We start from the raw sequence: 15,420 nt of genomic DNA, 5'->3' as shown, positions 1-15,420 counted from the left end.
AAGAGGCTCTCAAAACTGGAAGAGGGAGCATGAAGCAGGACCCACACTGTCACAAAAAGGTGTTATTGAAGCCAGCAGGAGGCATTTACTCCGTAGTCTGAATGTGGAACCCAGTGCCCCTATTCAGCGATGGGAACATTGTCCTATAAAAATGGCACCGAAATATAAAATCAATGTCTTGACTCTTTGTGGTCATTAAAGATACCTGGGCATTCTTTGTAAAGAGTAGGGTGTATCGTGATGTTCTGCCTAAACTCCACACATTGCTTGGTCATTCTAGTCTCCTGATCATCCCCTGTCTCTGGCTAATTATCTCTCACCCCTTCACCACCCAACAACCAATATGTGATAAGCATAATGGCGGAAAATGGCTGCCGTCACATCATCCACATTAGTGGTGGTGGAAGTGCCTCACCATTCACTGTGAGTAGTGAGAAAAGTGCCATATAAATGTAAGAATTAATTTAATTAATTTAGCTAGTGGAGTGAAACAGTTTTTATTATGTAATATTATTTAATGTTTTCAAAATAAACACAGACAAATTTTTCACAAAAAAAGATAATTCCTAATACTCTTCACAAATATCAGCCATGTCAACTTTAATGTAATTATATATCTTAGTAACCAAATTTTAAAATTTGGTAGTATTTCTCTACTGTTCCTCTAGAGACCTATTTTTGTGTGGGGTTTACATGTTCTCCACAAGTTTTTTTTTTGTGCAGTTCTTGATCTGCATGTATAAAGTGGCAGCTCTGGCCTTCATTTGTGTAATCTTAGAGAATTGGAGGCAATTGGTGGCACACTTCTGTAAAATCAGTCATACACAGTGAGTCACTTCAACTAGTCTGTGACTCACTCCAATAAAATCAAAGAGGTTTGACTTTGTCTGTAGTGTAGGGGCTTAAACTATAACAATGGCAAGTAAGAAATATACGTTTTTTGAACCTTGTAAACTGAACAAAGGCTTGTCTCTCTGATGTCTAATGTTTTACGTACTAAAGCAAAATGGAAAAAAGAAAAAAATGGTTGAGACTGCAGCTGAACTCACAGTACCTGTTAAACTATTAACTCTGTTGGGAAGCATGTTATTAGTTATCACAAACGAGGCAAGCACGACTGGGCTGGAAGGCTGGAACTTTGTCAGTAAATGTGATGTAGGCAGTGATTTTCAGTCCTTTAAATTGAAATGGTCTGGCTATGAGATTAGTGACTGCAGCTGGCAAATCTGTCATTCCTGACATTGTGTGTGCTTTGTGTATATCTGACTTTTGTTTGAATCCATCCATCCATCCATTATGCAACCCGCTATATCCTAACTACAGGGTCTCAGGGGTCTGCTGGAGCCAATCCCAGCCAACACAGGGCACAAGGCAGGAAACAAACCCCGGGCAGGGCGCCAGCCCACCACAGGGCATGCACACACACACACACCCACATGCCAAGCACACACTAGGGACAATGTAGAATCACCAATCCACCTAACCTGCATGTCTTTGGACTGTGGGAGGAAACCCACGCAGACACAGGGAGAACATGCAAACTCCACGCAGGGAGGAAGCAAACCCGGGTCTCCTAACTGCGAGGCAGCAGCGCTACCCACCGCGGCACCGTGTTGCCCTTTGTTTGAATAAAATCAGATTTTTTTCCCAGTTACAAGATACTGCACAATTGTGTGCATTTTTAAGAACATTTAGTCTCTGTGCACTAATACTAATAGAGCTAAACATTTTACTAAAAAGGCAGGACACAGTACTAATCGGCCATAAACTAGTTCTCTTCCTTGCCATTGCTTACCAATATATGGATTATAATTAGATTTTTTGCTTATGCTTAACACTAGAATTCCTGAAGCCTATGAAAAAAGTCATAATGCTTGGCCACCTTTGTACCGCTTCATCAGCCTCTTTGCTTTGGAAATGTGTCAATCACTGCAAGCAGCCTGCTATCCCAACCCCCACCGATGCAGCTGAAGTTCTCCCAGCTCAAGTCTGTTAATCTGGGTGTGATGTGCCTCGAATTGCATTGAATAAATAATATATCATTATTTGGAATACATGCATTTCATGTGTGTTCCATGTCTACATTGATCTGGGTAAATATTGGATGACAGGAAATGCAAGACAAGAAATGTTAAATACATAACTAAAACAGAAACTGTGTAATATCCATCCATCCATCCATCCATCCTCTTCCGCTTATCCAAGGTCGGGTTGCAGGGGCAGCAGCTTGAGCAGAGATGCCCAGACTTCCCTCTCCCCGGCCACTTCTTCTAGCTCTTCCGGGAGAATCCCAAGGCATTCCCAGGCCAGCCGAGAGACATAGTCCCTCCAGCGTGTCCTGTGTTTTCCCCGGGGCCTCCTCCCGGTTAGACGTGCCCGGAACACTTCACCAGGGAGGCGTCCAGGAGGCATCCTGATCAGATGTCCAACCCACCTCCTCTGACTCCTATCGATGCGGAGGAGCAGCGGCTCTACTCTGAGCCCCTCCCGGATGACTGAGCTTCTCACCTTATCTTTAAGGGAGAGCCCAGACACCCTGCGGAGGAAACTCATTTCAGCCGCTTGTATTCACGATCTCGTTCTTTCGGTCACTACCCATAGCTCATGACCATAGGTGAGGGTAGGAACATAGATCGACTGGTAAATTGAGAGCTTCGCCTTGCGGCTCAGCTCCTTTTTCACCACGACAGACCGATGCAGAGCCCGCATTACTGCGGATGCTGCACCGATCCGCCTGTCGATCTCACGCTCCATTCTTCCCTCACTCGTGAACAAGACCCCGAGATACGTGAACTCCTCCACTTGGGGCAGGATCTCGCTCCCAACCCTGAGAGGGCACTCCACCCTTTCCGGCTGAGGACCATGGTCTCGGATTTGGAGGTGCTGATTCCCATCCCAGCCGCTTCACACTCGGCTGCGAACCGATCCAGAGAGAGCTGAAGATCACGGCCTGATGAAGCAAACAGGACAACATCATCTGCAAAAAGCAGTGACCCAATCCTGAGTCCACCAAACCGGACCCCCTCAACGCCCTGGCTGCACCTACAAATTCTGTCCATAAAAGATATGAACAGAATCGGTGACAAAGGGTAGCCCTGGTGGAGTCCAACTCTCACTGGAAATGGGTTCGACTTACTGCCGGCAATGCGGACCAAGCTCTGGCACCGATCGTACAGGGACCAAACAGCCCTTATCAGGGGGTCCGGTACCCCATACTCTCGGAGTACCCCCCACAGGATTCCCCGAGGGACACGGTCGAATGCCTTTTCCAAGTCCACAAAACACATGTAGACTGGTTGGGCAAACTCCATTGCACCCTCCAGGACCCTGCTAAGGGTGTAGAGCTGGTCCACTGTTCCGCGACCAGGACAAAAGCCACACTGTTCCTCCTGAATCCGAGGTTCGACTATCCGACGGACCCTCCTCTCCAGGACCCCCGAATAGACTTTTCCAGGGAGGCTGAGGAGTGTGATCTCTCTATAATTAGAACACACCCTCCGGTCCCCTTTCTTAAAGAGGGAGACCACCACCCCGGTCTGCCAATCCAGAGGTACTGTCCCTGATGTCCATGCGATGTTGCAGAGGCGTGTCAACCAAGACAGTCCTACAACATCCAGAGCCTTGAGGAACTCCGGGCATATCTCATCCACCCCTGGGGCCCTGCCACCAAGGAGTTTTTTTGACCACCTCGGTGACCTCAGTCCCAGAGATGGGGGAGCCCACCTCTGAGTCCCCAGGCTCTGCTTCCACATTGGAAGGCATGTCAGTGGGATTGAGGAGGTCTTCGAAGTACTTCCCACAATGTCTCGAGTCCTTTAACCGCCACCTTATCGTGGTGGAGGGGTTTGCGTGTCCCAATGATCCTAGGAGCTCTGTTGTCCGGGGCTTTATGCCCCTGGTAGGGTCACCCAAGACAAACTGGTCCTAGGTGAGGGATGAGACAAAGAGCAGTTCAAACCTCCTATGATGAATGTGTAATAAAGCTAATTCACTCAATTCAGTATGAAGTCTGCACTTAATTTAGTTGCAAAACAGTCATATTAGCAAAATGACAGGGCTGTACAAAGTCACAAGAGGATATATTTTCATTAACATTTATACAGAAGTACACGTTTTGTTTTAAATATGAAGGGAGTGAAATACTACATAGCTTGGATATTGTCTGTCTACCCCTGCTCTAGCAGCATTGGGTACTATAACCCTCAATATGTGCTATGAATAGTGATTTCACAGTTCCAGATTTTGAAAGAAAAAAGAACAAATCTTAATAAATTAGGCAGTCTGTTCGCATGCTGAGATCGTCTGAGCATGCTGAGAAAAGGAATGGAAAATGATCCTGCATTTCTGAAAATTATTTCTTGCTAGTGAAAATTTTAGATTCTCATCACTTTCTGAAAAAATGTGTAATTTACAAAAAGGATGAGCAAGAGGTGTAAATAAGGAACTAATTCAGAAGTGGATATTCGTGCATAACAACACAGACTCACAAACATTTATTGTTACTCATATAAGACAAATATAATGATGCCAGACCACCTAACTATATTTGGTTAAACTGTTAAATGAAACCTGTGGTGGGTTGGCACCCTGCCCGGGATTGGTTCCTGCCTTGTGCCCTGTGTTGGCTGGGATTGGCTCCAGCAGACCCCCGTGACCCTGTGTTCGGATTCAGCGGGTTGGAAAATGGATGGATGGATGTTAAATGAAACACCTAGAAGAAATCAAAGAAAATTAAATGAAACAATTGAATTAACAGATTTTAGTGAGGTTAATATTTAAATGTAACATTTGTTCTTTACAAATGTTGATTTTTAATAAATTGCTTTGAACATTGTGTGCTCTATTAGTCTTTAACTCCATGCAGCTTTGATCTTTCAATTTTAGTGTTGCTACATAAACATTATTAGTGGTGGACTGTATTTAATTTTTAAACTGTTTGAACTTGCCTTGTTTTCAACTCCAGTAGAATGATGTGAATGATTTAAGTGCTTCTTCTAATATTGCAATATTATGTAAATGGTGAAGTGGATTCTTCAGATGTAGGCAATAAATATTATAGTCAAACAAGTCCAAGATATGAAATCTGAATGTGTTCATTCTGGTGCAGTGATTGGATATACAGGGATTAGATACGTTTTTTTAAGGAGTGAAATGATTGACCATTATTCAGTTCATATGGCTCAGTGGAATTACCTTGTTACATTATCTACTGCAATGGTTCTCTTCCGCATTGCATGTTCTTCCCTTCCATGATTCTGTGCATTGGATGGTCATATTTAACCATATAAATATTATTTATGGAATATCTACAATTCTGTAGACTAAATTTCTTGTTGGCTTACCTTTTTCACATTTAAATTAATATTATTGATTTGTAACACTCTTCTCTTTTCCAATGTAGTTATTGCATTATGGGGAGGTGAAGCAAAAGAGCATGCTTTTGCACAAGAAGACTCTTGGAAAAAAATCTTGGATTTTTTGGATCTCCATCTATATAGTTCTAACACAGTTTTAAGTTAAATTTTGACATTTAATGGTAAATCCTTATGGCACAGGGTGTCCAACTCTGAACCTGTAGAATCACAGTGCCTGCAGGTTTTTATTCTAAACATTTTCTTAGTAACCAGTTTTTGCTGCTAATTAACTTATTTTTCCTTAATTTTAATTGGCTTACTGTTTAAAATTTAAACCTCTTAATTGTTTTTTTTCTTAATTAGAACCCAAACAATAATGAGAGACAAAATGAGCAAACACATGAACAACTAACCTGTGCCCATCATAGAATGTCTGAAAATAAAGAAAGGTGAAGGTCTAAGTGATGGTAATCTGCTCAGGTTTGCAAGATTTAGACCAGGGGTGGGCAAACTACAGCCCGTGGGCCACATCCGGCCCGTTGGTCTTTTTAATCCGGCCCGCCGAATATTGGTACAAAATTGCCCAAATCAAATCATATCATAATTATGACTGCATTCATTTGACCTTATCCTGTAATACCTGGTGTTCCACCAGGTGGCGGATTAGGCGCAGTGATACATTGACTTGATTTTGCGAAGCCCGGGTTACTCTCTGTTATTACTCTGCTCCTACTCTGAACCCATCTACAACAATGAGTGGGCTCAATAAAAGAAAAGTCGACAGTGAGTGCAGAGTGTTTAATAAGGAATGGACAACTAAATACTTTTTCACTTAAGTCCGGTCAAAGGCTGTATGTCTTATTTGCCAAGAAACCATTGTGGTTTTAAAGGAATACAACATCAGCCGTCACTTTTCCACCAAGCATGCTAATTACGCTAACAACCAGTCAATGCAAGAACGGATGGCTACCGCTCAGAGGTTGGCAGCTAGTTTGCAGGCTCAGCAAAACACCTTTACCCGACAAACTGCCATCCAAGAATCAAGCACGAAAGCAAGTTATGTGCTGGCATTCAAATTAGCAAAGACCAGCAAGCCTTTATCCGAAGGGGAGTTTCTCAAAGAGTGCATAGTAGAGACAGCAGGCATCTTGTGTCCTGAGAGCAAGAACAAATTTGAAAAAATTAGCTTATCACGCAGGACAGTGACTTGCCGTGTTGAGCTAATTGACGAAGACTTAGCTAGCAAGTTAAACAAAAAAGTGGAGTCATTTACATTATATTCCTTGGCATTGGATGAAATTAATGACATAAAGGACACCGCTCAGCTTTCAATTTTTATCAGAGGGATTAATGACAATTTTGAGATAACGGAGGAGTTTTTGACCATGGAATCCCTAAAGGGGAAAACGCGGGGAGAGGACTTGTATGACAGTGTGTCACGGGTCATAAATAGGCACAAGCTACCTTGGAGTACGCTCGCCAACGTTACTACAAATGGATCGAAAAATCTAACTGGAAAAAACGTTGGGTTGCTCAAAAGAATCCAGAAGAGCGTGAAGGAGGACAACACTGAGCAGGAGGTAATTTTCTTACACTGCCTAATCTACCAGGAAGCACTGTGTAAATCCGTATTGCAGCTTGACTACGTAGTGAAGCCAGTTGTAAAACTCGTTAACTTTATTCGAGCGAGGGGACTTCAGCGTCATCAGTTTATTGCGTTTCTTGAAGAAATTGACGCTGATCACCAGGACTTCCTTTACCACTCCAATGTCCGCTGGTTAAGTTTGGGGAAAGTATGTGATTTAGCTTTTGCTGTGGACATACTGACACACATGAATGAGCTGAACGTGAAGCTACAAGGGAAAGACCAGTTTGTACATGAAATGTACACAAATGTCAGAGCCTTCAAAACCAAGCTAGCTTTATTCTCAAAGCAAATGTCAAACAACTCATTCGCTCATTTCCCCACACTGGTTACACTGAAAGAGGCCCCTCGACTTGTGAAAAAATACAGGAAATCACTGGACAACCTGCATGGAGAATTCTGCCATCGGTTCTCTGATTTTGGAAAAATTTACAAGTCACTTCAGCTGGTGTCATGTCCCGTCACAAAGGACCCTGAAACGGCGCCACAGGAGTTGCAGTTGGAACTGATTGATCTCCAATGTGACACCGTCTTAAAGTAGAAGTTCAACTCTCTTAAACTGGATGAGTTTTGTGCTTTATTAAGCGCAGCCACATTTCCAAACATCCAGAAGATGGCACAGAGGATGCTGGTGTTGTTTGGCTCTACGTATGTGTGTGAACAGACTTTTAGTGTTATGAACACCAACAAAGCACCCCACAGATCCCAGCTGAGCAATGGACACCTCAGATCTGTTCTGAGAATTGCCACAACAAAACTAACAGCAGTCTTCGATGCACTGGCAAAAAAGGGTGATCAACAACACTGTTCCCACTAAAAGTGAATGTAAATATTAACACTGTAATGCCTTTTTTATGTTTATGTTTGATATGTGTGCATCTAGTGCTGGCCCGGCCCGGCCCGTCTGTCAAATTTTAAAAGTCAATGTGGCCCCTGAGCCAAAAGGTTTGCCCACCCTTGATTTAGACAATACTCTTAGGAAAAAACAACAGTTTTGGAAATGTCTTCTGCAACAGAATAGGAGCAGTGACAGGCCATAGAATTACTTAATAGCTTTAATTAACAACAATAATTGGCTTCTAATTAACAAACTGGTTGGAATGAAATTGGTAGGAGGTTAAGGCCCTCACTTAGCTGGTCATCAGTTGGCTCACTTTATATCTAATTTCTTGGCTGTCATTTAAGGAAACAAATGCAATTCAGTGGACTGTTTTAAAAAACAAGGCAATTAAAATGATTGAAAAAGAAGTCAATTAACAACAGAAATTAGTCACAGATTAAGAAAGTGTCAGGAAGGAAAACCTTCACCCACTTCAGCCATCCAGGATCAGAGTTGGACACCCCTGTTATAGAATGATGTTTCTTTGTTAATGTTATTGTTTTGTGTTTGTATTTAATGTCTTTCAGCATTACTGTATTTGTAATTGTTGTATAGCAAGTAAGACTTTAAGTACAAGCCTGTTTGAATAAATCAATTGAAATTTAACAATATTTCCAGGAAGTGAAAGTAAATTCTTTTAAAATAATGCTTAAATGGTACTTTTAAAAGTGTAATATATCAAGGTAACAGTAGTTTTAAATAAATATGTAAAATTAAAATTTTCATTGAACAGTTTTTAATCTATTCTTGCAACCTCTGACCTTCTTTTGTTTTCAAAATAACATTTTACCTATTCTTTTAGAAATGAGAAATTTCAAAGCTTTTCTTTAACAATGATTTAAGGAATTTTAGATAATTTCTGCAAAATACGAATATATTTCTGTATTAATTCTAATAGCCTTAAATTGAATAATAAGCTAAACCTAAAATGTTGACTGGTCAAAGTTTCATAATTGCTGGGTAAACACCATAGAATGACTGTTGTTTAAATAATTGTACAGAATGGTATTATGTACTTTGTTTGTACATAAATGTAACTATGGTACTTATTTTCATGTATTTGTTACAGACGGGTTCCTCACGCTGCCAAAATGATGTTCTCAAGGTCACATAGTGAGTCAATAGGTTTGAAATGAACTGTCACCCATGTGGTTTAAAGTCAAGTTGATCTTCAGAAGTTACAATAAGAAATTTAACAAACGAGAGGTGACCATTCAGTACATCAAGCATTTTTGTTTAGCTAGCAGATAAGCTGTTGCAATATCTCATCCAAAATCTTCTTAAAGGTTGTCAATGTTTCTGCTTCAACTGCGTGTCTTGGTAGTTTTTTCCAGATTTCCATAGCTGTTTGCTTAATGAAGTACTTCCTGGATTCAGTCCTACGTATGTGATTCATTGTTAAGTTGAATAAATTCAGTTCAATCTATTTCATCAATGTCTTTGAGAATTTTGAAGAATTCTGAATTAGGCCCCTACACAGTCTCATCTGCTTGTGACTTAACAGGCTTAACTCCCAGTGTCTATCACAGTATGACATTACCTTAAGTCCAGAGATGTACTTTTTATGCTCTTCTTTGCACAGCTTCAAGTGCTGCTATGTATTTCTTGTAGCATGACCAGAACTGCACACAGTACAGATACAGTCTCACTAGTGCATTATATAATCTAAGCATAATATCCTTCATTCTATGTTCAACAGTTTTTAACATATAACCTAACATTTTATTGGCCTTTTTGATTGCTTCTGTGTATTTCTTAGAAGAAGAATTTCTGTTTACTTTAGAGTGGAAAAGAACTTCCCAGAAGACTTCTGACTTTATTTCTGGTTTGTACTTCTCCAACTCTGCCCTTCCTTTTCCTCTATTACATAAAGTTAAGAAGACTTTATTGTCATTGAATAACATGCAATGGAATTTCAGTATGCATATCCCTTAAAATTGTACCTATGTAAATAATAAAAATAGACAAGTGGAAATATGTTAAAACAGTAAAAACACATAATATTATAGTGAAATAAAAGAAATAAATTCTATTGCAACTTGTAAGGAAATCAAAATTGTATTTCAAATATAAGTTGCACAATGTGATTCCTAGCATGTCTTACAATCACACATGGTTGTGTAGCAATTGATTCAATCGCACTACTGCACCGTGATAAAAACTGTTCTTGAGGTGCACTGTGTGGGGGTTTCCATTGTTCTGTAGTACCCCCCACAGTGAAACAGAATAAACAAATGGTAACCAGGGTGAGAAGGATCCTTTAAAATATTTAATGCCATGTCCAAACAGAAAATGTGGTACAGTACACCCCCAAAATTCACGGGGGTTACATTCCTAGAGCATCTGCGAATAGTGAAAAACTGAGAATTTTGGATGTGGTTAAAAAAAATGCCTATTTTTATAGTTTAAACCCTAAATATGCCCCCAAAACACTTTAATTTCAAACTCAGCTTAATACATTACCTAAAAAAAAGAATGTAAAGGTAAACCTGTATACTGTACTGCTATATCTCCCGCAGTGCTAGAATGTAAAATACCGATGTTACCACTATATGTACTGTAGTTCATGCAAGCGCGTTTTCATTGCCTGAAGCCTTAGAAGGTGCAGGGCGTTTTGACAGCATCTTGGGGCTTTAACCCTTAAACTGCCACACACTTGGGGGTTAATACATCCCTGGACACCAAATACTTTTTTTCTGCATTTTAAGTAAATGTCACAATTCACAAAGAAAAAGTGAAATTTTAATAGAACATATTTTTTTTCCATGCAAAGAACATCACAATTACTGCAATACTGATGATTTTACACACTGCTAATGAACTGCAAAAAGTATTTAAAAAAACTACTGGAACAATATGTACAAAGTACAACTGATGCCATGGAAGAAATTAACTAAATCACAGAGCCAACTGCGCTTGAACTGGCAGCACGCAAACACACATAGATAAACGCTGACGCTGTCTCAATCCCAGAGACAGTGAGGCTGCAGTGTGTCACGCTTGGGTCACAGAATTGCACAGAAACACAGGAGATTGTAGAGACAGGAACTTTATTCAAACACTTCAAACAAACAAACATGTCTCTTTCAGAGGTAAAATGAGCTCAGTATGCAGTTAGTTATCAATTAAAGAATAGACAAACATCATAGGGGAGCACAACCCCCAACAGGAGTAGAGGATGTCTGGGGGAGGAGAGAGAAACAAAGCAATCAGCCAAAAAGGACAGGTACTGTTCAGGCTTTTAAGTCAGCTCCTGCGTGCTCGCAAATGGCACTGGGAAACGAGTATAGCTGGTTGTGGCAGTTTAAGGGTTAAGAGGAACAAAACGGAAAACACAAGAACACTCACCTGGAGATGCATCACAGTCAAACAGCATCAAGGAGAAATGAATAACGCTGTAGCGGTCCGGTGCCGCTAAGATTCACACCATCGAGAAGATGCCGATTTATTTATTTTTATGGTGGAGATTCCAGGGACGAACCCAGCCTTGACCCGACCCGCACGCACTCACAAACAGAAACAAAAACAAAGCAAGATTGTGGGTTCGCTTCCCGGTTCCTCCCTGTGTGGATAGCACTTTGAGTATTGAGAAAAGCGCTATGTAAATGTGATGAATTATTATTTATTATTAATCCAGTAATCAAACAGCAAATAACACCCTTGTTCCCCTTACAGCGATTACACATTAAATACAACTAAGCATCAACAAAACACACACGGTAAATCATAAAAAACAGCAACGGATGAAATGTAATGATGAAAGTAGATAGTCCAGAGATCCGCATGTTGAATGGGAATGTAAAGATAGTCCTACCGCTAGTTCCCAAAATGGTGAAAACGGGTTCAGGAGTGCTTCTTTCTTTGCAGGATGGCCATGAATCCACTTACAGTCCTTATGTACACAGGCAGACAATGCAGACACCAAACATGAAACGATCCAGGACAAAACAAATAAGTACAGGTAACCCAACAGAAGGCAGGCAGAGAGACAGGAACTTGAAATACAAATTGCAAAAACTTTTTTTTTTGCTTTTGGTCACCGGCCCCCTTTGTAAAAGCCACACTGACATCCTTTGACCCCAATAGCCCCAGCACTCTCAGTAGAAGACCAATCAGAGCCACTGCTTGGACTCGCAGTTTCAAATTCTATTGGCTACTTTCACCATCCCAAGCTGTGTTTCCGCTACAGTTGCTTCCTGTTCTCTCTACATTACAGTATTGCCATGAAAAAAGCCATAAAAATTGCGGAGGATATTTGCGGTTTCCGCTTAGATAGGTTCTAAGGAAAAATCTGTGAATGACTGAGGCCGCAAACTCTGAACCGCGACTTCGCGGGGGTCTACTGTATATGTTTTCCAAAATGGAGAGCTGGGTATTCATTTACACTATCTATTCCTCAGTGGTAGAATGATACCAATAATGTCTTTAATATGTGTTTCCTTTTTGATAGATAGATAGATAGATAGATAGATAGATAGATAGATAGATAGATAGATAGATAGATAGATAGATAGATAGATAGATAGATAGATAGATAGATAGATAGATAGATAGATACTTTATTAATCCTCAAGGGGAAATTCACATACTCCAGCAGCAGCATACTGATAAAAAACAATATTAAATTAAAGAGTGATAAAAATGCAGGTATAACAGACAGTAACTTTAAATAATGTTAACATTTACTCCCCTTGGTGGAATTAAAGAGTCGCATAGTGTGGGGGAGGAATGATCTCCTCAGTCTGTCAGTGGAGCAGAACAGTGACAGCAGTCTGTTGCTGAAGCTGCTCCTTTTTCTGGAGATGATATTGTTCAGTGGATGCAGTGGATTCTCCATGATTGACAGGAGCCTGCTCAGCACCTGTCGCTCTGCCACGGATGTCAAACTGTCCAGCTCCGTGCCTACAATAGAGCCTGCCTTCTTCACCAGTTTGTCCAGGCTTGAGGTGTCCCTCTTCTTTATGCTGCCTCCCCACCACACCACCGCATAGAAGAGGGTGCTCACCACACCCGTCTGATAGAACATCTGCAGCATCTTATTGCAGATGTTGAAGGACGCCAGCCTTCTAAGGAAGTATAGTCGGCTCTGTCCTCTCTTGCACAGAGCATCAGTATTGGCAGTCCAGTCCAATTTATCATCCAGCTGCACTCCCAGGTATTTATAGGTCTACACCCTCTGCCCACAGTCACCTCTGATGATCACGGGGTCCATGAGGGGCCTGGATCTCCTAAAATCCACCACCAGCTCCTTGGTTTTGCTGGTGTTCAGTTGTAGGTGGTTTGAGTCGTACCATTTAACAAAGTCCTTGATTAGGTTCCTATACTCCTCCTCCTGCCCACTCCTGATGCAGCCCACGATAGCAGTGTTGTCAGCGAACTTTTGCACGTAGCAGGACTCCAAGTTGTATTGGAAGTCCAATGTATATAGGCTGAATATATAATATAATATAATATGCTTAAGAAATACAGTAGAATTGTTTCTTTGCCTTGTTTAGCTACTGATACGGTGTATGTCTTCTATCACAGTGGATTCAAAGATATATTTAAAGGAGGACACTCTCTTCACAGGTTCTCCATTAATTGAAGGAGGTGCAATTAGCTATTGTCTGTTTAACCTAAGGTCCACTACAAGCTCTTTTGTTTTCTTTATATTAAGTTCCAGAGTGTTTGAGGCAGACCCCTGAGCAACATTCTTGACCTTCTCTCTGTAGCCTGCCTCATCAGTGTTTTTGAAGAGAACAAATAACCGCTGTATCATCTGCAAATTTTATGATGGTAGTGGGAAGGCAGGCAGCCAATGTTGTACATAATATACTGTATAGTAAATGACTAAGGACACAGGCCTGTGGAGCCCCTGTACTGATTGAGTTTAAGATGAAATGGCACCAAATCTCACTGATTTGTGTCTGTTAAACACAAAGTCCTGGATCCACTTACAGGTGAGTGCTGTAAGCCGACATCCCGTAGCTTGGAAACCACTCTCTTTGAGAGAATGGTGCTAAAAGTGGAACTATAATCTATGAAGAGAACACTGGTGGAAGTGTGTGGATTGTCTAGATGAGTCAAATTTGTATGGAAATTTATGGCAATGGTATTCTCAATAGATCAACTAGAGTGATATGCATATTAATGCTGGTTCAATCAATGACAAGAGGCAAGACTTGATGTGCTTTAAGGTAAGCTTTTCAAAGCACTTCATCACAATGTGTGTGAGTGCTACTGGGTGTAGTCATTGAGGTTGCTCTGATTTTTATTTTTTGGAACAGGAACAATTGTAGCCTCTTTAAACCTTATTGGAACAGTGGACTGAGACATGGGGAAGGTAAAAATATGGGTGAACACCCCAGCCAGTTGGTGAGCACAGCACTTGAGCACTCAGCTGATTATTCTGTCTGGGCCTGTATTATGGGGGCATAGGGGGCAGTATGTTTTTATTAATGTTTAAATTGCATGAGCTTCACCAAGTCAAATTTCTGATAACTGACTGTGTTATGGTAGTGAAGTTTCTGCTTACTATATGGCACATTCTTCAAATTTGTACCTTAGGGTCAACAATAAGACATATTGGGTAGTGCACTATCTCAACATTCTGGTAATATTTGATTAATGATTTACTCATGGCCTGAGTGGAGTTTGCACCTTCCTTCAAACAGCCGTCCACAAATATGATTCAACTGTGTCAGATTTATTAAGATGTGAAAAATGAGTCAAGTTCTAGCATCACTGCAGCACAGGCCTAGGTTTGATTTGCCACTTAGCCATTGTCAGAGGGAAGTCTAACTTCATGTAAATAAACAATTCTTTGGCCATTAGTTTTATATTGCACAGCTCAAAACAGTTTTCATGGATTATTTTCAATTAACTGTAAATAAAATATGCACGGTTGTTGGGTGTGATAATGGACTTAATAGATTTTACTTTTTATGTCAAGAAATGAACAAATCAAATGCAATCCTTCTTATTTGCAAATTGACTACATACCTATGCAAGACTAAACCTAAACCCTTGGTGAATCCCTATTTATTTCATAGCATCACACTCGTCCTCCGCCCCTGGTCCTCATAATGTCTCGGTTTTATTTCTCTGCCTCTCTTACAATACGGAATGCTTTGAACCACAGAAATGCAGCACATTTGTCCACAGTGCAGATTTCCATGACATAACCAACCGCAGTAGTAACCGTGGCTGGACAATCTGTCGCTCTCCTGTCACCTGACTGGGCTCAGCTAACAACAAGCAAATAGTAGATCTGCAATTATTATGCTAAATGGCCTTTGAGTGTGTTATAACACTTTTTTTTCCTGTTATTTTACTTTCATATACTTGCCAAAAGTGAGGAACTATCCTTGCTATTCAAGTATAAGGCATAAATCAAACAATTGATCCAAAGATATTGAATCAAATTGGCAAACTTAGCCACTTTTGAGTAAACTAGAGTAACTGTTGTGCTGCACTAATTGTTTCAAAGTGTATGTCATTTTTATTTATTATGTTTTTTACATACTGAATTTTCATTTAATAGAATGGTGTTTTGAAATATA

The 15,420-nt window shown here is 40.6% G+C and overlaps 1 pseudogene; it reads left to right on the top strand.

Moving 5' to 3' along the window:
• Window positions 1–5,703, top strand: part of LOC114659404 (bile acid-CoA:amino acid N-acyltransferase-like) — a 46,445-nt pseudogene extending 40,742 nt beyond the window's left edge.
• The last annotated feature ends 9,717 nt before the right edge of the window (window positions 5,704–15,420 follow it).

This window comes from Erpetoichthys calabaricus, chromosome 1, assembly GCF_900747795.2.
Source record: "Erpetoichthys calabaricus chromosome 1, fErpCal1.3, whole genome shotgun sequence".
Classification (NCBI taxonomy): Eukaryota; Metazoa; Chordata; class Cladistia; order Polypteriformes; family Polypteridae; genus Erpetoichthys; species Erpetoichthys calabaricus.
Note: the sequence above shows the minus strand (reverse complement) of the source record. Positions and strands in the feature narration are given on the sequence as shown.